This window comes from Hyperolius riggenbachi, chromosome 7, assembly GCF_040937935.1.
Source record: "Hyperolius riggenbachi isolate aHypRig1 chromosome 7, aHypRig1.pri, whole genome shotgun sequence".
Lineage (NCBI taxonomy): Eukaryota > Metazoa > Chordata > Amphibia > Anura > Hyperoliidae > Hyperolius > Hyperolius riggenbachi.
The window spans coordinates 292,918,013-292,942,159 of NC_090652.1; the positions used below are offsets into that span (position 1 = coordinate 292,918,013).

Below are 24,147 nucleotides of genomic sequence, written 5' to 3' on the forward strand. Positions count from 1 at the left end.
GTGTTCCTTACAGGAAACATAATAGAGTCACCACTTCACAATTCCCGTTTTCTCCCACGCCTCAAGAAAACATGAGGTAAACAGGCGGGAAACTGGCCAGGTGTGGAGCTTCATGTGACTTCAGAACAAGCAAACATTTTTACAAGATAAACTAGACTAGGTCAGGTCATAATAATGTATCATAATGGCTGACTGGGTGGTGGAAGGGCACAGAGTAAAATAACCAAGTCTAGGCAAAGAAACGGCAGCCAGGGTTCAACGCAGTACAATGTTCTCCAGGCCACAGTGAAGGTCACCAAAGTGATGTGGACCAGTTAGTCCACCTCCTCTAAATATTAGCTCCAAAACAAGGCCATTTCCACTGAAGCAAATGGGGGAAGCCGGCATGTACAGTATAGTGAGCTGCCCTACAATCCACCCAGTTCTCCAGTGTCCCCCTCCTTTCTTCTCTAAAGAAGGACGGAGTCAAGCTTCACTGGGCAGGCGCTTGCGCGCGGCCGAGAGCGATCTGTGCCTGATGTAGTCCAGTCTGACAAATAGGTAAACACAGGGCTGTGGAGGTGGTACAAAAATCATCCGACTCCCAACTCGGACTCCTCAGTTTATGAAACCACCGACTCCAGGTACCCAAAACTTGCTCCGACTCCAAAGCCCTTGGTAAACTGGCAAATCCTGTGACCAAATAGCAGTAGTTTCAATGTAGGTCATGGCAGCAAGGGACCATCAATACATTAGTTCTAATAGTAGGACCAAATCTGCCAAACTTAACAGATGCCACAAGTATTGGGGGGCATGTAGATCACTCTATGCAAGAACAATCTAGTACCCACAGGGCTGTGGAGTCTAAGCAATTTGGGGTACCTGGAGTCGGAAGTTTCATAAAGTGTCTGATTTTTGTACCGACTCCACAGCCCTTTAGTATGTCAGGCCATTTTACCAGTTGGACCGTTGTGTCTGCTTGCCACCCAATTTAGGAACCCTAAAGGGAACCCGAGGTGAGCGTTATATGAAGGCTGCCATATTTCCTGGAAAATACCAGTTGCCTGGCTGTCCTGGAAAACGTAGTGTCCGAGTCAAAACCCTGGAACAAGCATATGGCTAATCCAGTAAAACATGAGTCAAATTACCTGATCTGCATATGCTTGTTCAGGGTCTATAGCTTAATGTATTAGAGACACGGGATCAGGAGGTCAACTGGTATGGTTTAAAAGGAAATACATATGGCAGCCTCCATTATCACTCTCGCCTTGGGTTTCCTTTAAGATGGCCATATACAGGTCCAATGTAGCCCATTTCCAAGTGATCATTCAGCCCCCTAATGTTATCACTCTATACACCACTCCATCAGATTTCAGGAGTTTAAAGCACCGCCCTGCTAAAAATTTTCAGCCCAGTGAGACCACCCCACTTAATGAAAAATATAACCTCAGCTACTCCTTTGGTCAATACCCTTTCTGAAATCAATTGGCAAGGTGAAAGTCAAAGGATGTTTGGCAGAGGATATATCCACCTTTAGGGCTATAGAGGTTTAAGGGCTGTGGAGTCGGATTACATTTTTTTTGGGTACCTGGAGTCGGAGGTTTCAAACTGAGGAGTCGGAGCACTTTTTTTTTTACCGACTCCTCAGCCTATAGGTGCGTACACACATGCGACTATAGTCGTTTGAAACGATCGTTCCCCGATCCTTTCAAACGACGATCGTTTGAAAAAAAGCAGCCAACGACCATGAAGTCTAACGACGGACGAGCTAGATTGTTCAAAACGAATGACCTAGCTTGGCGGATTTTTCCCAACGACGATAGTTTGCAAAAGTAGTACATTGTTGGAAACGATCGTTCGTACTAGGCTTGACATGCGCATTTCGCTATTTCTCCATGGAACTTTTCATTTTTATGTGCAGGCGCAATAGTTACTTTTACGTGATGTAACGTTCCTTCTAACGATCTGATCGTTACACACCTTTTAAAACTAACTTTACTTAGGTCGTTCTTTCATCAATTAAAAGTTGTCGCATGTGTGTACGTAGCATAAGTATTAAGTATGAGACTAAGGAGTCAGAGATATTTTGGGTACCTGGCGAGTCAGAGGTTGCATAAACTGAGGAGTTGGAGTTGGAAAAGGTTTTTTGTACCGACTACAACCCTGAGAGGTTTCAGGACAGCAACCAGAATACTTAAAGGTAACCTAAACTGAGAGGGATATAGAAGTTTCCTTTTAAACAATACCAGTTGCCTGGTAGCCCGGCTGATCTCTTTAGCTGCAGTAAAGGTTGAATCACAAACCTGAAACAAGCATGCAGCTAATCCAGTCTGACGTCAGAGCACCTGATCTGCATGCTTGTTGAGGGGCTGTGGCCAAACATATTAAGAGACAGGATCAGCATGAGAGTCAGGCAACTGGTATTATTTTAAAGAGGAAAAACATATCCTTCTCAGTTTAGGTTCCCTTTAGGGCTGGTTCAGACGGACGTTTGGAGGCGTTTCGTTTGCTGGCGTCGCGTTCAGCAGCGTTCGTGTGCGTTTGGATGCGGTCGCGTTTTTTCTTCCCCTAGGGGGACATTAGCCGTCGCGGTTAACCTCCCCTGGAAGCTACATGTAGCTTCCAGGGGCTCCTTGAACGCCAGGGAAAATCGGGACCCAAACGCCGCGTTTGTGTAAACGCGCTTGAAAGCTTGGTACAAACGCTCCCATTCACTTGAATGGGAGCGTTTAACACCAAGCCCTGAACGCTGGCTGTAAAACGCTCTGCAAGCGTCCGTCTGAACCAGCCCTTAATGGTGAAACTCTTCCCATTGTCCCAGTTGTAGTAAACGAGATGTCTGGGTATTCTGTAGTTGTAGTAAATGTCACCACATCAGACACAATTGAGCTAGAAGAGAATGGCAGATCTGATAACACTAATGAAATTCTTCTCCCAGCCAAATAAAGCTATTTTACAAGACTACAAACTGGATTAGGACCACAAATAATGGATTTATGAGCCAAGATTAGGAGGATTTTCTCCCAACAAATGATGACTTTGAAAACAACCATGCGAGATTGAATTGCAGAAGCTAATAAGCGTTTTACGAGCACGTTTGAAAGTCTCCGGCTGAAGTCCCCACACCGGATGTACGCCACAGTTACTGTCCACAGAAGTCCTATTAAACGAGTCGGGGGGGGGGGGGGGGGGGGGGGGGGAAATCACAATAGCCTGTCCTCCCCCTTGGTTATAGGGCCACCTGCTTGGTATTAACACCTTCTAGAACACGAAGGATTCTGGGAAACTTAGCCACAAAGAGAAAACCATAAAGACTCAAACGCCTTGTGTAAAAAAACAAACAAAAAAAAGTTCTAAAAAGTTGTCATATCCTGGCAGGAGTTAAAGGGCAATTTAATGTGTAATCCAAGTCACCTATAGGTTTTTTGTTTTTTTAATGGTTCAAGCTCCCAGATCTTTGACATTGCATACTCCGTACGGGTTCAGTGTAGCTGATGCAATGCGCTTCTGGTACAGGCAGCGCATTTGAGAGCGGATCACAATCGAACCACTTACATGTGAACATACAAGCGCTTTTCGGGCGACTTCTGAAATCGCCAGCGCCTAAAAAAAAACAACAAAAAAAACCAAAAAAAAACCCCACAAACGCGCATAGTGTGAACAAGCCCTTCAGGTGTAGTTTAAAGCAACTTTTGAGGAAAAACAACTTAGCAATGAGTTGAGATTGCACAAGAGGATACAGAGTACCAAAAAGGACACAAACATGGAGGGAACATACAAACTCCATGCAGAGCGATCTATCACTTGCTGAATTGGCCGTTACTAACCCATGTAAGACGAGCCTAAATGGCTAGTGTAACTTGTAAAGCACTGCAGAGAATGGATTAGCGCTACATAAAATGTATGAATGGATAATAAAAAGGTATCCTGAGGGCCGATGGGTCTTGCCAGCACTTTAGCAATACTTTAATTGCAATTTGTAGCACATGAATGGATATGGATTGAGTCACAAAATCCTCCTCTGGACTTAATGCCAGATCTGGATTTATCAGGCAGAGCTACGACGCATCACTTCCAGGAAGCTAGGGAATATGCAAATCATTCTTTCAAGACAGTCATAGATCCAGATAAACCGGTTTATTTATACAGGGCACCTATAGCCTATTACACTGTAACACTCCCATATTGTACAACTGTCAGACAGCTGTTTCAGGCAGTTCTAGCCATCAGTGTGAGGCGTGGCCTGCTATAGCTCTATGGTAGGACATGGGAGGTAAAAGGTGTAAGGGCCCTTTTCCACTAGCAATCGCTAGCGTTCGCGCTTAACGCTAGCGATTCAGCAAAAGGAAAACAATTCCTGGCGATTTCCCGACGTTTGCGATTGCGATTTTGCTATCGCGATTAAGTAAAAAACAGATCGCGGTAGTGGAAATTACCTGCCGCGATTCCTATGTTAAAAAGCAAACTGTAGCCATTTTAAAATCACTAGAAGAAGATTGCGGTTTTGCGATTAAGCAATTGCAAACGCTGTAGTGGAAAAGGGCCCTTACTGAGTGCCCAGGTTGGTTGAAGGGAACCAGACCCAAAAAAGCCAGGGTGTGCGCGCGCGAGTGTTTTTTTTCTATTATGGGTGTGTAAGGGGGGGGAGGGGGTCATCCTTAAATGTTGGGAATCTGTAAGATTACGCATCAGCAGGACAGCCAGGCAATGTGCATTGTTTAAAAGGAAATTAAATGTCAGCCTCCATATCTCTCTCACTTCAGGTTCCCTATAAAGAGCTGTCAAGTGCCTGGTGTACGTCAAGATTTTAGACCCCCTTTCAGAGTTAAAGAGAACCCAAGGTGGGTTTGAAGAATATTATCTGCATACAGAGACTGGATCTGCCTATACAGCCCAGCCTCTGTTGCTATCCCAAACCCCCCTAAGGTCCCCCTGCACTCTGCAATCCCTCATAAATTACAGCCACGCTGCTGACAAACAGCTTGTCAGAGCTGGCTGTGTTTATCTCTATAGTGTCAGTCTGCTGCTCTCCCCGCCTCCTGCAGAACTCCAGTCCCCGCCTGCATCCCTTCCCTCCCTGCTGATTGGAGGGAAGGGACGGGGGCAGGGACCGGAGCTATGCAGGAGGCGGGGGAGCAGCTGAGACTGACACTACAGATGTAAACACAGCCTCACAGCATGGCTGTGATTTATGAGGGATTGCAGAGTGCAGGGGGACCTTAGGGGGGTTTGGGATAGCAACAGAGGCTGGGCTGTATAGGCAGATCCAGCCTCTGTAGGCAGATAACATTCTTTAAACACACCTCGGGTTCTCTTTAAAGAGGAACTGTAGTGGAAATAAATACAATTTTGTTTTTTTACTCAATATTCATTATTTAGTCAGTGTTTGCCCATTGTATCCTGCCGCTCCTCGAATTACATTCTGAAATATATCACTGGTGGTGACATCTTTAGCCCTGCCAGGTGATCTGTACGGAATGTTCATTACTAGAGTTCTAGGCACAGAGGGAGATACTTCTTGCTTGGCAGTTGAAAAAGAGCCGTTATTTCAAACTGGCAGGGCCTTGTCATCACACTGTGGGAGGGGGTTTGCTACACAGATCATCCCTGATCTCTTCGAGAAAAAGGAAAAGATTTCTCATGGGAAAGGGGGCATTAGTTACTGATTGGGATAAAGTTAAAACTTGGGTTAAAGTTTCTCTTTAAATATAAAATGCTAATACTAGAACTAGATAATTAAAACACATGTGCCAAATAATATTTTAGGCAACCAAAACCCAGGCCCACTACAATAGGTACTGGTTTTGAACCCCCTGCATAACAGCTGCACCAGAAAGCCCACTATGAGGACCTGACAAACCAGGCTACATATGCTGTACAAAAAGCTTATTAATAAACACTTACCATCCCATTGCTGTAGTGTGTAACAATTGACATTGTAGTGTAAAGCTTGGGGGGGGGGGCGCTAAGTGTGGTGCAGTGTTTGGCACCAGCTACCATAAATTCACACCTTCCAGTCAGGACAGATGTCCAAACCTGGACAGCAAGCCTCAGCCCCTCCTCAGGTAGGTTGGCAACTCCATGTTTGCTTACAGGAAGCTTATCCCACCTTGTCTGGTCATATATCCATTTCAAAAGCCAATTCAGACAGGAGGGGAGGGAGGAGCCCCCTTCAGGTGTTTACACTGAATTCCAATGACATGTGGCCTCACAGCTGGGGACGCCTTCTGCACTTCACAATGCCCTGTAATTGCAGTCACCTGAGCCTGTTATCTTGCTAATAGGCGATTACAATGAGTACAGCTTCCTGAAGGACTTTTGCATTTGTCTTTACCATGGAACAACAGAATACTGAAGCCAGCTCAGGGTGACCCAAAACTACTAGGAAAGTATAGGGGACTAAAAAGAGGCTCTCTAGGTTTATACATGCTCACTACTAATGGGCAGAACGGTGTGGCGTAGTATGGGCAGCACCCTCGCCTTGCAGCGCTGGGTACCTGGTTTGAATCCCAGCCAGGGCACTATCTGTACGGAGTTTGTACGTTCTCCCTGTGTCTGTGTGGGTTTCCTCTGGGCACTCCGGTTTCCTCCAACGACCCAAAAGCATACAGATAACTGGCTTCCCCCTAAACTTTGATACATACACTATACCAGTGATTCTCAACCTGGGCCGCCCTCCCCACCCCCCCCCCCCAACCGAGAACCTATAATTGTGTCGAGCAGGAGCTCCAGGTAAAACCCCCTGGTGCACACGCTATCCCCGGTTAAAGTTACCAGGCACTCAAGCGGCAGATGGGACGTTACACTCCGATTGGCCCCAAATGCTGCTTGTCACAGCAGCGCCTTTGTTTGCCGCCTGTGTACACCCGCCTGCACCACCCTTGTGGCCAATATGAGCGTGGTACTAGCATATTGGTGGTTCTGGATTGGGCAATAGGCCTGTCAGCTTAACGCGCAAGGCTGGTAGGGGGGAAAAACACAAAAAAACCCTGTTACGGTTTTCTTTTTTCAATCTTTTCCTTGCTGAGGCCCATAGAGATTTACTGTGTGTGCTGTTAATAGTACAAGGCGACCGTACGGTTGCTCCTGCCCAGTGCATCTCTCCAAACTGCCTGTATTTCCCTAGTTTTTGGCTCCACCCACATCATGTCACGGCAACACCCCCTTTTAGGGGATACATTTGCTTAGGGATGACCCACAAAGGGGTACATGCGCTGAAAAGGTTGAGAACCACTGCACTACACGATGCATACATAGACATATGGACTATGGTAGTGACTAGATTGTGAGCCCCTCTGAGGGACAGTTAGTGACAAGAAAAAAATATATAAGTACATTGCTGCAGAAGATGTCAGCGCTATATAAATACTAAGTACAGAATTGCCTTACTTAAGGTGGTCATACACTTCTCAATTTCTCCCCTCGATATCCGGCTGATTCAATCAATCTGACCATATCGGGTAGAAATGGATGCAGCGGGTGGCATAATCAATCAATTTTCAGCTGAAGTTGGTTGATTGCTTCGGACTGAATACGACAAGTGGTGGCAGATTGACGACCCATAACATTGCACTTGATTGAACAGTGCAATGCTGTGGTTCGAAAGATTTTTTTTTTTTTTAATAAAAATCGACTTCATGCTACGTGGCACCGATCAGATGGATCCCTGTCAGATCAATCTGATGGTTACATTTGGTTGCCATCTATACATGCAGCCGTACAGCTAGCAGCCAATCGACCAAGAGAAAGATCTCTGATCGAACAGAGGTCCATTAGTGCTCATAAGAATTCCCGATCAATGACAGCATGAAATCTTGCGGGAATCAGCCTTGTGACGCTATGCCACCCCGGCTGCTGCCTGAGTAATGTTTTATGCCCCCTCCATGTAGTTATACTTTACCTGCCACCACCTGCACGTACCTTTACTTCCGCATTTGCACCTTCACATTATTGCCAGCGCTATAGCATGTTAAGCACGTGTGACATCACACACACACACGATTCAATACAATTATTGGATGGTTGATCGGGCCGCAAAAATTATAGAAAGATAGATAGGTGTATGGCCACCTTTATCGCATAAGGCACCTTATTAATATACACTCCAAAATGAGTGGATTAGGGAAAAAGTGCAAAAATCCATTTTTATTGAAAACTGTGTAGATTGGAAGTAAACCAATTAAAATCGTCAGGTAGTGCATGTGTCTGGCCCAGCTCCAAGCCCCATGCATGCTGCTATTTGCACCTCATTGGCTTATTACTAGAGATAGTATGCGTTTTGCACTTATAAGCAAATGGAAGCCAGATAGACGAACTAGTAAGCAGTTAAAAAGTGTGACAGAACCGAATGCTTTTGAAAACACCATGAGAATCCCCCATGAGCAGATGGACTACCAAAACCTGTCAGATTTGAACTGCTCTTTGCTGAAGTGGTCCTATAATAGCATTGTAGATTTTATTGGGGGTTTTTTGTTTAGCATATTTATAGCACTGAAGAAAGGAAATGAGAAGAAATGAAAATAGGAGAGTATTTTTATTTGTAAACTCTACAGAAAATAAGTTACAAGAAGTTTGCGCTGTCCCCTTAGGATGCCGGAATCCCGCGTCCCAAGTTCACTCCTTGCCCTGGAGGGACAGCTTCCAGCACAAGCCCCTCGGCAGAAGCTGATCAGGACAGGAGCGCAGATCGGCAGACAGGGGCCCTGCTTTATTGCAACGCTGTGAAAGGAAGAGGAATATTTGCGCCCTGGGGCAGAGAATTCGGAAAATATCGAAGAAGTCAAACAAAAGGCCAAGAATGTTGTTGGGGGAAGGGGAAAGGTGGGGGTGCGGGAGGTTATAGGTGACATCTGGGAGAACTTTGGAAGCAGCAGACAAAGCTTGCATTCACAGAATAGACTGCGGTCCATGTAGAAATTATACCCCCCTTTCCCCAAGAATGGCTCGCACACAGGAGCTAGCAATCTAAACCCACAATTCTAATCAAGAGGTTTGTAAAGCAAAGTCTCAGCCGGGAGGGGAAAATAAATAAATGACAAACATAAAAGACAACTAATCAAACTGCAGCCAGAAGAATGTCTGTAGTACAAGACTATATACCATGTGAGCGGTTGCAACAAACAGGGTCTATAAAAAGAGAGACATGGGGGCTGCCATACATATTTCCTGTTAAACAATACCAGTTGCTTGGCAGTCCTGCTGATCTCTTTGGCTGCAGTAATGTCTGAATCACGCACCTGAAACAAGCATGTGGCAAACTCAAGTCAAAAATCTGATCTGCATGCTTGTTCAGGGCCTATGGCTAAAAGTATTAGAGGCAGGGGATCAGCAGGACAGCCAGGCAACTGCCATTGTTTAAAAGAAACCAGAGGTGTGAGACCTATGGAAGCAGCCATATGTATTTCCTTTTAAACAATACCAGTTGCCTGGCAGCCCTGCTGATTTATTTGGCCACAGTAGTGTCTGAATTACACCAGAAACAAGCCTGCTGCTAATCCAGTCAGATCTGGCAACAATGCCAGGAACACCTGATCTGCTGCATGCTTGCTCAGAGTCTATGGCTAAAACTATTAGGGCTCGTTTCCACTAGAGCGAATCCGCATGCGGGCACTGCATGCGGATTCGCATAGTTAATGTTAGTGGATGGGGCTGTTTCCACCTGTGCGGCGTGCGGGAGCGATTTGGCGGCGGGCCAAATCTGCACGGCGGGACCCGCAGAATTCGCCTGCGTCGGGAATCCGTGCGAATCGCCGCTAATGTATTTAATAGTAAAAACGCATGCGTTTGTTACATGCGTTTTTACCCGCGATTTCGCACCCTTCTCAATGTTATTTTGCCCTGGCAGTGTCATGGTTAATTTCGCATGGCACCCTGCCATGCGAAATCGCACGCGAAATCGCGGGTAAAACGCATGCGGAAACGCACCCGCATGCGTTTTTACAAGCGTCGGAATGCCGGTGAAATCGCGTCGCACTAGTGGAAACGGGCCCTTAGGAGCAGAGGATCAGCAGGATAGCCAGGTAACTGGTATTGCTTAAAAGGAAATAAATATGACAGCCTCCACATCCCTCGTTACACTTGTCCTATAAAGAAGTCTGAACCAAAAATCAGAATCCCCTTCCTGGGTCAGTGGAGATTTCTATGTTGGGAGAATTCTAAACATGGCCAGATGGGGGCACACTCTAATTCATGCCCAGCTGACTGCCTCTTCTTTCCACTAGCTGGTATTGTTTATCATAGTCACATGATCCACCTGAGCAGAGAACAGTCACTCGTCAGCTGAGACAGGCGGCAGTTTTCTGCCCCGCAGGAACTGATCACCTGCAGTCGACTCGCAGCCACGAGTCACCTTATAGCTCACCCCATGTGACTGCCTATACAGTAACCAGATAGCATCAGATCTGCAGGATTCAACTGCTCGTGTGAAATTAGCTATAGAGAAAGACAGCTTTTCCTGATCAGAATGGTTGTTCATGATTATTTCAGCCGACAGTCTCCTGACAGCCGACGGCATAAAACCAGCCTATGAGTAGAGGATTGTGAATGTATGAATTGTTCTATGGAGAAGGGGCAGAGGAGAGGTAGACTGTACTGTCCTATGGAGAGGGGGGAGGCTGCAGGCATTGTCCTATGGAGAAGGGACAGGGGAGGAGAGGTAGACTGTACTGTCCTATGGAGAGGGGGAGAGGGAGGAGGCTGCAGGCATTGTCCTATGGAGAAGGGACAGGGGAGGAGAGGTAGACTGTACTGTCCTGTAGAGAGGGGGAGAGGGACGAGGTTGCAGGCATTGTCCTATGGAGAAGGGACAGGGGAGGAGAGGTAGACTGTACTGTCCTGTAGAGAGGGGGAGAGGGACGAGGCTGCAGGCATTGTCCTATGGAGAAGGGACAGGGGAGGAGAGGTAGACTGTACTGTCCTATGGAGAGGGGGAGAGGGAGGAGGCTGCGGGCATTGTCCTATGGAGAAGGGACAGGGGAGGAGAGGTAGACTGTACTGTCCTATGGAGAGGGGGAGAGGGAGGCGGCTGAGGGCATTGTCCTATGGAGAAGGGACAGGGGAGGAGAGGTAGAAATGGTGTACTGTACTGTGGAGAGGGGTAGAGAAATAGAACAGAGAATAAGGGGGTAGAAGACTGTACTGACTTGTGGTGAGGCTGCAGGCATTGCCCTATGGAGAAGGGACAGAGGATGGAAGGTAGACTGTGTACTGTCTTGTAGAGACCATCTTTACCTACAACAGGTTATCACAAATACTTTCTGCCACAAAGAGATTGTGGTCACCTTGTGCATCACACCCCAGGAATGAGAGATCGGGGAGGATAAGGCTGTTACATAACCTCAAAGGATGGGAGACAAAAACGCACTGCGAAAAGTTTACTACTACAGGATGTAAAGTCAACATCCCCCTCGCAAGTCCCTAAAGCTGATGAACTCTTGAGAAGTCAGACCTGCTGCGGAACAAAAGTCAGCCAATTTCATCATCAGCATTCGTAGTTATTCAGAGCGGAAGCCTCACTTGGGTGCTGGGGAGATCTCTGGTCAGTCCTGGGCTAGGCTGATGCAATGCTCCTCTGATAAGAAAGGATTACCTCCTGGTGCTCTGCACACAATCACTGTCCAACCACTGAGGGATGCAGCTGAGCTACTTGGGAGGCAGGAAAAGTTTGGTAAACTCAGCATAGAGGAGAGGATTACAGATGCTGCAAACATGACACCAGGCGCAGGAGACCTGAACTTGAACAGCTATTGCCCACCAGAACTCCTGCACTCTCCAACACATGCAGTGCTGAGAGGTAAACACACAAGTTTACTGGTATTCTAATCAGAAGAAACTCAAAAGGACAACTGAATTTAGAGGAGTATGGAGGCTGCCATATTTCCTTTTAAGCAATGCCAGTTGTCTGTCTGTCCTGCGGATCCTCTGCCTCTAACACATTTAGCCACAGACCCTGAATAAGCATGCAGCAGATCCGGTGTTCCTGAAATTGTCAGATCTGACAAGATTAGCCACCTGGTGTTATTCAGACACAACTGCAGCCAAATAGATCAACAGGGCTGCCGGGCAACTGGTATTGCTTAAAAGGAAGTAAATATGGCAGCCTCCATATTCTTCTCACTTCAGTTGCCCTTTAGGCAAATACCCATGACATGACTGTGACCAGTTTTTTTTTTTTTTTTTTTTTTTTTTGCAACGACAAGCAATTGATTCCACAATTTCACGGTGTGGGTACGTGTGCACAATTAAACAAATTTTATTTTAAAACATGCGCGATTAGGACTGATAGTGGATCAGATCTTTAAATGGAACCTTAACCGAGAGGGATATGGATGTTTCCTTATAAACTATACCAGTTGCCTGGCAGTCCTGCAGATCTCTTTGGGGCAGTAGTGGATGAATCACACACCTGAAACAAGCATGCAGCTAATCCAGTCTGACTTCAGTCAGAGGACCTGATCTGCATGCTTTTTGAGGGGTTGTGGCTAAAAGAATTAGAGACACTGGATCAGCAGGAGAGTCGGGTAACTGGTATTATTTTAAAAGGAAAAATCCATATCCTTCTCAGTTTAGGCTTCCTTTAAGATCCCTGACAACTCCCACAGAAGGTGCCGCAATAGTTCGCGCCATTGCGCGTTTCTGCAGTGGGAAGATGGATTGGGACATGCTCATCCATTGGGTTGCGCCGCCGCGGGATTCTCAATCCCATTTCCGGTGAGTGTGTAGCTTATGGGCCATGTTCCACTAGCCAGTACCTGTACGCGAGCATGTATCCAGATCATTTAGCCAGACTCGCTCGCGGGGAAAAGCTGCCGATACGTCGCAGACTAGTCACTAGTGGAAACCGAGCCCTTAGTCACCTCTGACCTCACAGACTGTCACACAGCTCAGAGCCTAGAGGTACCCATACACACGCAAGACCGTGGTCGTCAAAAATGAATGATAAACGGGTCAACTGAAAAAAAAAAAAAATGTCCTAACGACCATCATCCATGTAGACCGATCTGTCAAGACAATAATCAGTTAGGCTGGCCACTAACTATACTCTTTTTCATCCAACCTTACCATTTCTAAGTAATATAAGGCAACTGCCTAAATTAGCCATTCAATATATCTACTCAGTGTACCCTTATGCTACATAGATTTGGTAAAATTGGATGAAAAAAAGATTGGATCATTAGTGGCCACCTTTAGTCATTTGTACTGAACAATAACAAAAGGTTAAAGGGAACCTTAACTGAACGGGGGTAAAGAGTTTCACTTACCTGGGGCTATTACCAGCCCCCTGCAGCAGTCCTGTGCCCTCGGCGCCGCTCTGGAATCCTCTGGTCCCCCGCTGTCACTTAGTTTCGTTTTTGACGACTCACCAGTCGCCGGCCGCCATGCGTATTATTGGACGCATTTACCAATGCAATTAGCGCTATTGCGGACCGCAACGCGTACAAAAATACGCGTTGCCGCATTCCGCACGCGTAGATATGCGTTTTTGTATGCGTTGCGGTCCGCAATAGCGCTAATTGCATTGGTGAATGCGTCCAACAATACGCATGGCGGCCGGCGACTGGTGAGTCGTCAAAAACAAAACTAAGTGACAGCGGGGGACCAGAGGATTCCAGAGCGGCGCCGAGGGCACAGGACTGCTGCAGGGGGCTGGTAATAGCCCCAGGTAAGTAAAACTCTTTACCCCCCCCCGTTCAGTTAAGGTTCCCTTTAAACCCATTTCAAGCAATTACTTGCGCTGATTTTTACACTTAAGCAGGCCATACACTCATTAGATTAGCAGCAGATAGATTTCTGATCTATCTGATGTGTTTAGGAAGATTTTTTTTCTAGGAACAGATCTCCAATAGATTTCAGTTTGAAATCTATTGCAAATCAATTGGATGGCATTTTTTTGCCATCAGATTTCCATTAGGGCCAATGCAAAATGATAAGCAATCTCAACAGATCGACCTAGATTTTCCAGCCTGCCAAATCGATTGAAATCGGCCGCAAAACGGTCGATTGGCCAATCGATTTGCAATCGACCAAAAATCGGCTGAGTGTATGGGCCCCTTTAGAGTTGCTTATTTTCGCGCTTTCGATAACAATCCGCTGTGGTGATATTACAGGATTCAAATGCGTGCCGATGGCGTTCGCTCGTCTTGGTGATCTCTCTAGCGACTGCGGGGGACAATTACAAGCCCCGGGTTAAGTTAAGCTCCCCCCCCCCAACAGTAGTCCTTTAAGGGGAACCCAGCACAGATGAAAAAGGCTTTTTCATTAACCCCCCCATAAGGGAGGTTCTAAACCAGGCATGAGCAAACTTGGCCCTCCAGCTGTTAAGGAACTACAAGTCCTACAATGCATTTGCCTTTATGAGACATGACTGTGGCTGTCAAGACTCCTGCAATGCATTGTGGGACTTGTAGTTCCTTAACAGCTGGAGGGCCAAGTTTGCCCATGCCTGTTCTGAACTGACCCGACCATTGGGGGGGCAGAACACTATTTACCTACAGGGAGCTGCTCCTCTGGTCCCCATCTTCCCTTCACACTGGCTGCACGGACCGCAGTTTATACCTCCTGGCAGTGTTGTGAGCATGCATGCCAGTAGACGCAGACTGCAACTGAGAGTACATCCCCAGCATGCATTGCAGCACGCACACAACACTGCCGGGAGAATTGAACTGCGGTCAGTGCAGCCGGTGTGAAATTAAGTTGCTCCACCAATCCCCCAGCCAGCAGTGTCAGTTTAGAACCTCCCTTTTAGGTCTGTGTCACAGAGACTGGTACACAGCGAGAACAACATTGTTTCAATCGATTTTCCATAAGATGATAAATTCTGACTGATTGCAGTGCTTGGTAACAGGTCCAAATCCCAGCCAGGGCACTATCTGCACAGAGTTTGTATGCTCTCCCAGTGTCTATGTGGGTTTCCTCCGTGCACTCCAGTTTCCTCCCACATCCCAGAAACCTACAGATAAGTTAATTGGCTTCCCCATACATTGGCCCTTGACTATGATACATACACTACACGATACATACATACATAGCCATATGACTATGGTAGGGATTCGATTGTGAGCTCCTCTGAGGGACAGTTAGTGACAAGACAATATACTCTGTACATCGGAGCAGTGCTTTTCAGCGCTGCTAGATTTGGGCGCAGCCGGCGCCGCCATAGACTATAAAGGGATTCAGTCTATAGCGGCGCTCAGTGAGTAACGTCGGAGCCGTCAGAAGACGGAGCCGAGGTTGCTTAAAAAAAAATCATAATAATTCGGCTTCCAGCAATCGCTAGAAGTCGAATTATTTAATTCCCCCGCTATCCATGGCGGGCTGGAGGGGGAAATAGTAATTACATCGGCCCGGACTTGTGCAGAAGCAGGATCGGCCATATACCGGCTGTATCCTGCGCCCAAGTCTACCGGCGCCGAAGTCAAATGTACTCCTGTACATCGCTGTGTCATATGTCGGTGCTATATAAACGCATAGTAATAATAATCTGGGAATACACAATCCAATGCTGAAGCATCACAGAATGGTCTGTTTTAGGCTAGGTGCACACTTGGCAGTGCGTGAAAGCTCGTGTTTTCTGTCATGTGCATTTTTATAGCGTTTTACGTGCATTCTCTCCACGCACATGCATTTTTTGTGCGTTTTATACAAATCACTAGGAAGTCAACAGGAAGCGGAAATACGGTACATCAGAAAACAGTTTTTTGGGGTTTTTTTTACAAAAAGCATACAAAACACAATACAGTGCTTCACCATTGACTTTCATTATGTGCATTTTTGAAAATATTCAACAAATCCAGCGTTTTAAAAACACGTATAAAAACCGCATACACATGCGTATTTTCATGCATTTCATTGACTTCACATTATATGCATTAACACTGCATTTATTTTTGCTTAGGCAGACTGGATAGTGTGATGGTTAAGGGCTCTGCCTCTGACACAGGAGACCAGGGTTCAAATCTCAGCTCTGCCTGTTCAGTACGCCAGCACCTATTCAGTAGGAGACCTTGGGCAAGACTCCCTAACACTGCTACTGCCTATAGAGCGCGTCCTAGTGGCTGCAGCTCTGGCGCTTTGAGTCCGCCAGGAGAAAGCGTGATATAAATGTTCTGTGTTTGTTTACGTTCCCTGCCTTTCCCAGTGGGACGTTGCGTTTGATGCAAAGTTTAAAGTCGCACAACGTGCCCCTAACGCAACGCATGTTGGTTTTGAAGTTGGACATTATTTTAAACTGCTTTACGTGTCTCGCGGTGCACAGTTTGTCGCTTACTGATGGAACGAATACAGCGCATGCGTCACATAGAAAAAAAATAATAAATTACTGTGCATGTGCAAACAGTCCAACGCAGCTAGTAACAACGCACAGCATGCGGCACTTTCTAAATATTGCTACACGTTACACACAAGGCAACATCTGCACTGTGTCACACATAGTTTGTGTTGCTGTGCATTAGTCTGCGTTATTTATTTTTATAACGTGCGACTGTAACGCCCCACTGCGAAAACAGCCTAAAGGGATTTCAAAATATGACCGCATTAATTGGGGAACTGGGCAATCCAGCACATAGTGCATTGCATGAATGGAGCTGACAGAATAGCACATGGATTGAACCGTGTATGGCAAGATTCTGGAACAAGGAAAATCTAACATAAAACTACCCATATGCTATTCAATGTGGCCGAAAGACAAAATAATAATCTGATTAAAGATCGATCAATGGGATCAAATCCCTCCATACACTGCACAAAATGTAACAGATTTCGGCATGAAATCTATTAAAAACGCATCTACTAAAAAACCCACCAATGATCGATAGCCTCCATCTGGTGCGATTGGGTCAGCATTTTGAGGCATCGATTTCCAGCAGATGTGATCAGAAATCAAACATTGCTAAGTGTGTGGGCACTTTAAGAAAGTTTGCAAAGCACAGCTGCAGAAAAAGCCAGAAGTTCCCATCTCTTTCTATACTGATGGAGTAGCAGTAGGGTATTGTACCGGGTGTTAGCCTCATATTTACTGATGGAATAATATAGGCAGAAGCCTGTTCCCCTCACATTGTACAGTATAAGGAGCCCCCCCTGCCCCGGCTGCCCCCTCTATGCACTGACCACCTCTGTGCACAGCTCACCTCTCCTGCCCGGGACTTCTCACGCGCTGCTGCTGCGTCCTCTCTCCGCTCACTCTGCGAGATTAGCGCCAATTCTGCGCTCATCAGACAAAAGGCGTGCGGCGGCGTCACGCGACTCGGCATCCCCGGCTGGGTGGGCGGGGCTGAGTCGCTGGAGGGTCTCTTCTACCCCTCCCACCAGGTTTCCAGATTTGGGATGGAGGAGGAGGTCTAGACAAAGAGGAGTCCCCCTCCCCCCTCTGTCACTCCTGCCTGTGCCAGGGCTTGTATCTGACAGGCACCAGGGATGGAGATGATGATGGGGGTGCAGCGACCCCCCTCTCCCCATCCCCCTCTACCTCACCTCCTGCTGGCGGGGAGCCAAGCCAAACTTCACGAAACTTTTATCTTGCTCTAAACTTTCTCAATGAGGCTTCTGTGAGCGGCTTATTATGGGAGCCAATCAGCGTGTCTCTAATAACTGATGGAAGGGGGATTACCGAGACAAAGAGATGTGGTAAAGGTGGCTTTTGTATCAGATATATATATATATATATATATATATATATATATATATATATATATATATATATATATATATATATATATATATATATAGAGATGTAGATAGATGTGGATATAGATAGATATTCTATTCTTTATAGATAGATAGATAGATATTCTATTCTTTAAGGGCTGGAACCTACAAGGGCGATTTATTGAGCGTTTAGGGAGAGTTTGAGAACGCTAGCGTTTTGTAAAAATGCTCAGCTGATGTAAATGGATGGGGCAACTTCCACTGGAGCGATTGCGATTAGAAAGATCACAAACGCAGGACATGCAGTATTTTGGGAGCGTTTGCGCTTCAATGTAAAGTATATAATCGCTGGCGTAATCGCTCATCAAAACCTGCACTGAGCGATTTTGCTAGCGTTTTGAAGTTACTGCACACTGTAACAAAATTAATTGAAAGGACCAATCAGACTTTAAATCGCTAATCGCTACACAACCGCTGGCAAATTGATAAACTTTTTAAAAGCGCTCCCTAAAACGCTCATGAAATCGCTACAAACCGCTCATACAAAACGCTAGCAATTGCGATTTGCGATAGCGTTTTTAAGTGGGTTCCAGGCCTAATAGATTAGGTGACCATACCGCTAGCGGTTTTGCAGCCCGATCGACCATCTGATTTGTTAATTTTATCAAATTTTATTGAATCATGAAAATTGGTGCCGCAACAAGTATGCCTGATCAACGATTTGACCAATTTTGGACCAAAATCATTAGAATGCATCGAACGAGCAAGCTGGAAAATCTTGGGATGGCGCGGTCGATCGGGTGTGCAATGGTAAGGGATTTGGACGAGCGACTGACGCAACTGAACACCTGGCCCCTGTCTCCCAAATCTTAATGTGCGCACATTTAAAATTGGCACTGCCGAATTTCAGCACAGGCGTAGCTGAAAGACTGCGCACCTTGCACCTGCTGAGAGGCCGGGGTACGTTAATGCTATTCCCACTCTGATTTGTCACAACTGGCGGGGGGACATATAATTTCGGCAACGGCTATTACCTTTTGTTTTTGTAATTTGCGTTCCAACAATCGCTGGTGCCCCAAATTAGTCCCTGAACGTCGATATAGCCATAATCCACCGGAAGATTCTGACGCTATATAAATTAATAATATGATAAAAATATTTCAAGCTAAAGACATGATTCACATTATAGGGGAACTGAAGTAAGAGCTATACGGAGGCTGCCATATTTATTTCCTTTTAATCAATACCAGTTGCCTGGCAGCCCTGCTGGTCTATTTCTCTGCAGTAGTATCTGAACAAGAAACAGGCATGCAGCTAGTCTTGTCAGATCTGACTTTAAAGTCTGAAACACCTGATCTGCTGCATGCTTGTTCAGGGGCTATGGCTAATAGTATTAGAGGCAGAGGATCAGCAGGGCTGCCAGGCAACTGGTATTGCTTAAAGAGACTCCGTAACAAAAATTGCATCCTGTTTTTTATCATCCTACAAGTTCCAAAAGCTATTCTAATGTGTTCTGGCTCACTGCAGCACTTTCTACTATGACAGTCTCTGTAATAAATCAATGTATCTTTCCCTTGTCAGACTTGTCAGCCAGTGTCTGGAAGGCTGCCAAGTTCTTCAGTGTTGTGGTTCTGCTTTGCACTCCCCCCTCAGGGGGGAAAGAAACCCACAAATGATCTCTTGAGATTCAAAAGGAAGGCTGTATACAGCCTGCTTGTGTATGGATGTATTTTCTATGTGTGGACATACTGTACATCAACCTACTTCCTGTTTTGGTGGCCATTTTGTTTGTTTATAAACAAACTTTTTAAAACTGTTTTTAACCACTTTTAATGCGGCGGGGAGCGGCGAAATTGTGACAGAGGGGAATAGGAGATGTCCCCTAACGCACTGGTATGTTTACTTTTGTGCGATTTTAACAATACAGATTCTCTTTAAAAGGAAAAAAAACTTGGCAGCCTCCATATACCTCTCTCTTCAGTTCCCCTTTAAGCCTCATCTACACGAGGCGATCCGGCGGCTCGATTAGCCACCGGATCGCCTTTTCCGCATCTCCGCGCGTCCCCGCGTGCATCGAATTCGATTCCCTGCTCGTCCCCGCCGGCGCCGCTTATCTTCCGCTCGATTCCCTGCCATTGTCCCCTCGTGGGGAACGAGCGGGGAATCGGCGGTGGCAAGATCCGACCTGTCGGATCTTATCAATCGAGCCGCATCAGCGGCTCAATTGATAAGCAACATCGGCACGTCATCTGCACGTGTAGATGTAGCTTAAAGGCCTATGGCGGCACCCAAGTCATCGGTACATCTTGGGGGGCACATTAACATTTGTGGGGGCAGAAGGCCAATTCCTGACATATTGTGCTGAAATAAAACGGCCTGCGGTGTATGGACAGCCCACAAATCTCTCTCTGAGCAGATTCGATCAGAGCGAGATCTGTCTCTAGCTCGATCTGCCCATACATTGCTACCCATAGTGCCAAACAGATCAATCCCTCTATGATCTGAATCTAATCAGAATGAAATTGATTTGCACCACACACACTGCACACAGATTTTAAATAGATTACGTCATGAGATCAATTGAAAATCTATGAACCCCCAATGCTGCACTGTTCAATTCAGTGAAATGCTATGGGTCATCGATCAACTAGCTCTCCCTAAACTGTATCTGATTGACCGAAATTTACCCTCCAGGCAGTCTGATCCTAATTCTGATCAATTTTTGCCCCAAATCGACAGAAATCGTTATTGATGCGGCTCATAGTACTATAGATTTCCAGCAGATTCAGTCAGGGTGAGAGTTAGCTCTGCTGCCAACACGCTGCGACGGTCATACCCAAATTGCACGCCGCTCCTGAACTGCCGCCAATTCAGCAATATCTTCTGCCAAAAATCGATCGGGCATATCGTTTGAGGCATCAATGTCTAGCTAATTTGATCACAGTGATCCAATCTGCATATCGATGGGAAAGTCGATAAGTGTATGTACCTTTATAAAGATTTTTGCTAGATTTGATGTTTTCATTGCATCCAACGTCTGATCTATTAACAATATCTAAAGCTGCCCATAAACTATACAATATTCCCCAATCGCTGATTGAATGTATCAAAAGGTAGCCATTTGCAGTACAATTTTTCCTTCAGATTCAATCTTTCAATGCAATCTTTATGATTGTATTGTATAGAAAACTGCACCATGTGTGACGCAAATCGATGTGAAAAAGTTTCTTTGGACGATTGGAAAAGGAAAAAGAAGCTATCTGAAAGTTGGATTTTATGATTGAATCGGAATTTAAAACCTTTCTCCCCTTTAATGGGGACAATCGATAATTGCCTTGCAATTCATTTCGATTGTTCAAATTGCATCGAAAGATCAAATCTGAAGGAAAAATTGTATCATTTATGGGTACCTTTATACTGATGCTCCTACTATAGCCGCTTAATCATAATTTCAACTGATTTCCAGCTGAAAACGAAATCACTTCCACGTAGTGAAATCAATGACCAATCAAAATTGGATGTGTGTAGGTACTTTAGTATTGTGAATTGTTCAGTGGAAAGCACTGTGGGAAATGTCCCAGCTTAATGTATGATAATAATCTGTAGACTGCCAGATGCTGCGTATTGCCTGTATACATGCCGGCAACAGGCAGCGGGGTCGTGTGTTGGAAGCGAGGAAATAAAACTCGGCTAATGGTTTTTCCTGCTTTGTTATGCGGAGTGTGAGGGCCGGTGTCAGGCTCGGGGTATCCGGATCTCTGGCTCTACGGGGACTCGTCTTTTGTTTTTCCAACTGGAAGTCTTTATCTGGCGAGGCTCACATTCCGCGAAACCAGAGCGCACACATCTGGACCAACAAGCGCCCAGACTGCGGTCAGATGCACACAAACCTGTTTACCTCATTTGGCACCCTGAAGGGAACAAGTGGACTTATCTAATACCTTCTGTCCACTGTTAGTGTCTGTATGCTTCTTTTCTGATTGGCTCATTACTTCATAATGCTGTGGTTGCACTTGTGATTGGATGGAAAGTCTGGGCGGTAGTCCTAGTGCACACTCAAAATTGGCCCTGGATTCCTAAAGGATTCAATAACCTGACCACCCCCAGAGTTCAACCAAAAACATTTGGAGCCAGAGCTTTCTGTCATGCTGCCCCTACTCGGTGGAATGCCTTACCAAACTTAATCAAGACAGCTCCAACCCTGGACACGTTGTAACTCAAAACCAAAAAGCCACCTGTTTAGTCTGGCATTTATGATCACATAACTTTTTCCCCTGTACACATCACATTGTACTGATCTGAGACAAGCTTGTGCGCTTTGGGTCCTATGGGAGAAAAGGGCTTTACAGATGTTTTGTTGTTGTTGTTTCTAGATGCCGCCACAGTACTGTATACATGGCAGGGAGTTCGGCCAAGAGAACATATCTGACAACGTTTGGGCCAAGTAAGACTCTTCTTCGGTAAGTTGTTTTGTTTTTTGTCTATCTCACGTCAGGTAGAATTATTAACATATGCATTCAATGGAACATGATTGCAAATCTATAATGTGTAAAAACGATTTATGAAATAAAGTAGCAAATAAGAAAAAGCATTTCTATAAAGTATATGGAAAACTCGTAAAATGATTTGCCACTCCCCTCCCCACTGATATCCCTGTTTTTTTTACCCACAAAAGTCTGGTCATTTAATTTGTCTAGCAGACTGCAGGCGGAGCCATCACGTTCGTCGCTCATCCAGATATCGCACGCAGTTACTATCGCGCACCCAATCGTGCATGTCGGCTCTACATCTTGCAGCGTGTCTGATCAATACACGCAACCGATTTCAGCCGGAAATTGGTCAGTTGCATTGTTGATGGAGCGTGCTCTTGGCGGCACCGATTTTCATCTGATCCAACTATAATCAAAATCGGATGGTCGATCGGCTGTCAAGTCGCCTGGACTTAGCTTAGCAGGGCTGCCAGGCAACTGGTATTGCTTAAAAGGAAATATGGTAGCCTCCATATACCTCTCACTTCAGTTGTCCTTTAAAGCACCTACTTAAATTTAATACGATTTGTCCAGCGATTGCGATTTCCTTTTTTTTCTTCTGAGTAGTAACATCCTGCAAAATCGATTAGTACATCGATTGCAAAGCGATATTGCAGCGCTCCTATTCTTTGTTGTGAAGCGCAAATGCTCAAAAAATGCATTTGGGGAAATCGCAATCGTTCCTATGGACAACGCAATTGCCTTTCATTAGCCTAGTGCTTTTGGCATCGCTGTAGACTCCAAAATGCGGCTGACACAGCTCCTATGGGTCCCAGTCCTTAAAGGACAACTGAAGTGGGAAATATATGGAGGCTGCCATATTTATACCAGTTGCCTAGCAGTCCTGTTGGTCTATTAGGATGCAGTAGTGTCTACATAATGTCAGAAACAAGCATGAAGCAAATCTTTCAGATCTGACAATAATGTCAAACACCTGATCTGCTTCATGCTTGTTCAGGGGCTATGGCTAAAAGTATTAGAGGCAGAGGATTAGCAGGATAGCCAGGCAACTGGTATTGCTTAAAAGGAAATAAATATGGCAGCCTCCATATCTCTCTCGCTTCAGTTGCCCTTTAAAGATCAACTGTAAGCAACTTGAACTTCATCCCAATCAGTAGCCGATACCCCCTTTCCCATGAGAAATCTATTCCTTTTCTTAGTGAAACCCCTCCCACAGTGTGATGTCATGACCAAGGTCCTGACAGTTTGCTGTCTGTGAACCTCGTTGCATTGTGGGAAATAACAGCTTTTTCCACCTGCCAAGCAACCAGTATCTCATTCTGTGTATAGAACTCTCAGGAACGAACATTCCGTACAGATCACCTGGCAGGACTAAAAATGTCACCAGTGATACATTTCAGAGTGTAAATCAGGGAGAGGAAAGATTTTACAATGGGCAAACACTGACTAAATAATGTATAAATAAATAATGTAAAAAAAAAAAAAAAATCAATTTTATTCATTGTTATTTTCACTACAGTTCCTCTTAAAAGTGGTTTTTGTGTCTCCATGAACCGCAGAGCACTTTGAACTTGGCCTGTGGTAAGTTTTCACACACACTTTTCTGTCACGTTAACGTTCGTTTTTGCCCATTTCCAGTACAGCCACAAATGTAGAAATCTGCTGCGAATTTGTGAACTGTGCCTTGAAATACTGGCATGACTATCATAGCGCTTCAGCAGAGAGTCTGGAGTAATGGGTTCTGCTGGTGGAGTGATACATATCTAATATATGATGCAATAGCCAACTGTCAGCGCTGCAAATTTCCTGCCCTGAACTGGTTAATCTGGTCCTGTTGTCTCCTCCCCCTTTCCTATGAGGTCTGTCTGTCCCCTTTCTTCTCCCAAATCCTCTCCTCCCCCTCTTAACAATTCCTCCTTATTCATAAACCTGCCCCTGTCTGTACAATGCCCCCATCACATCCCCCAGCCTCCGCACTAAGAGGAGAAACCAGGAAGAGGGAGCCGGGGCAAAAAGAGAGGGAATAGGGGTAAAAAGA

The 24,147-nt window shown here is 45.6% G+C and overlaps 1 protein-coding gene across 2 annotated transcripts in view; it reads right to left on the reverse strand.

Moving 5' to 3' along the window:
- LOC137525119 (gap junction gamma-1 protein-like) overlaps nt 1–24,147 on the reverse strand; it is a 67,372-nt gene that overhangs the window by 26,128 nt on the left and 17,097 nt on the right. The window contains exon 1 of one of the 2 annotated variants that reach the window (XM_068245955.1): nt 17,103–17,157. The exons of the other annotated variant lie outside the window; for it this stretch is intronic. The gene's annotated coding sequence lies outside the window, so the exon portion shown is untranslated. Of the gene's footprint in view, nt 1–17,102; nt 17,158–24,147 lie in introns of those variants that run through there. 2 annotated transcript variants of the gene reach the window in all.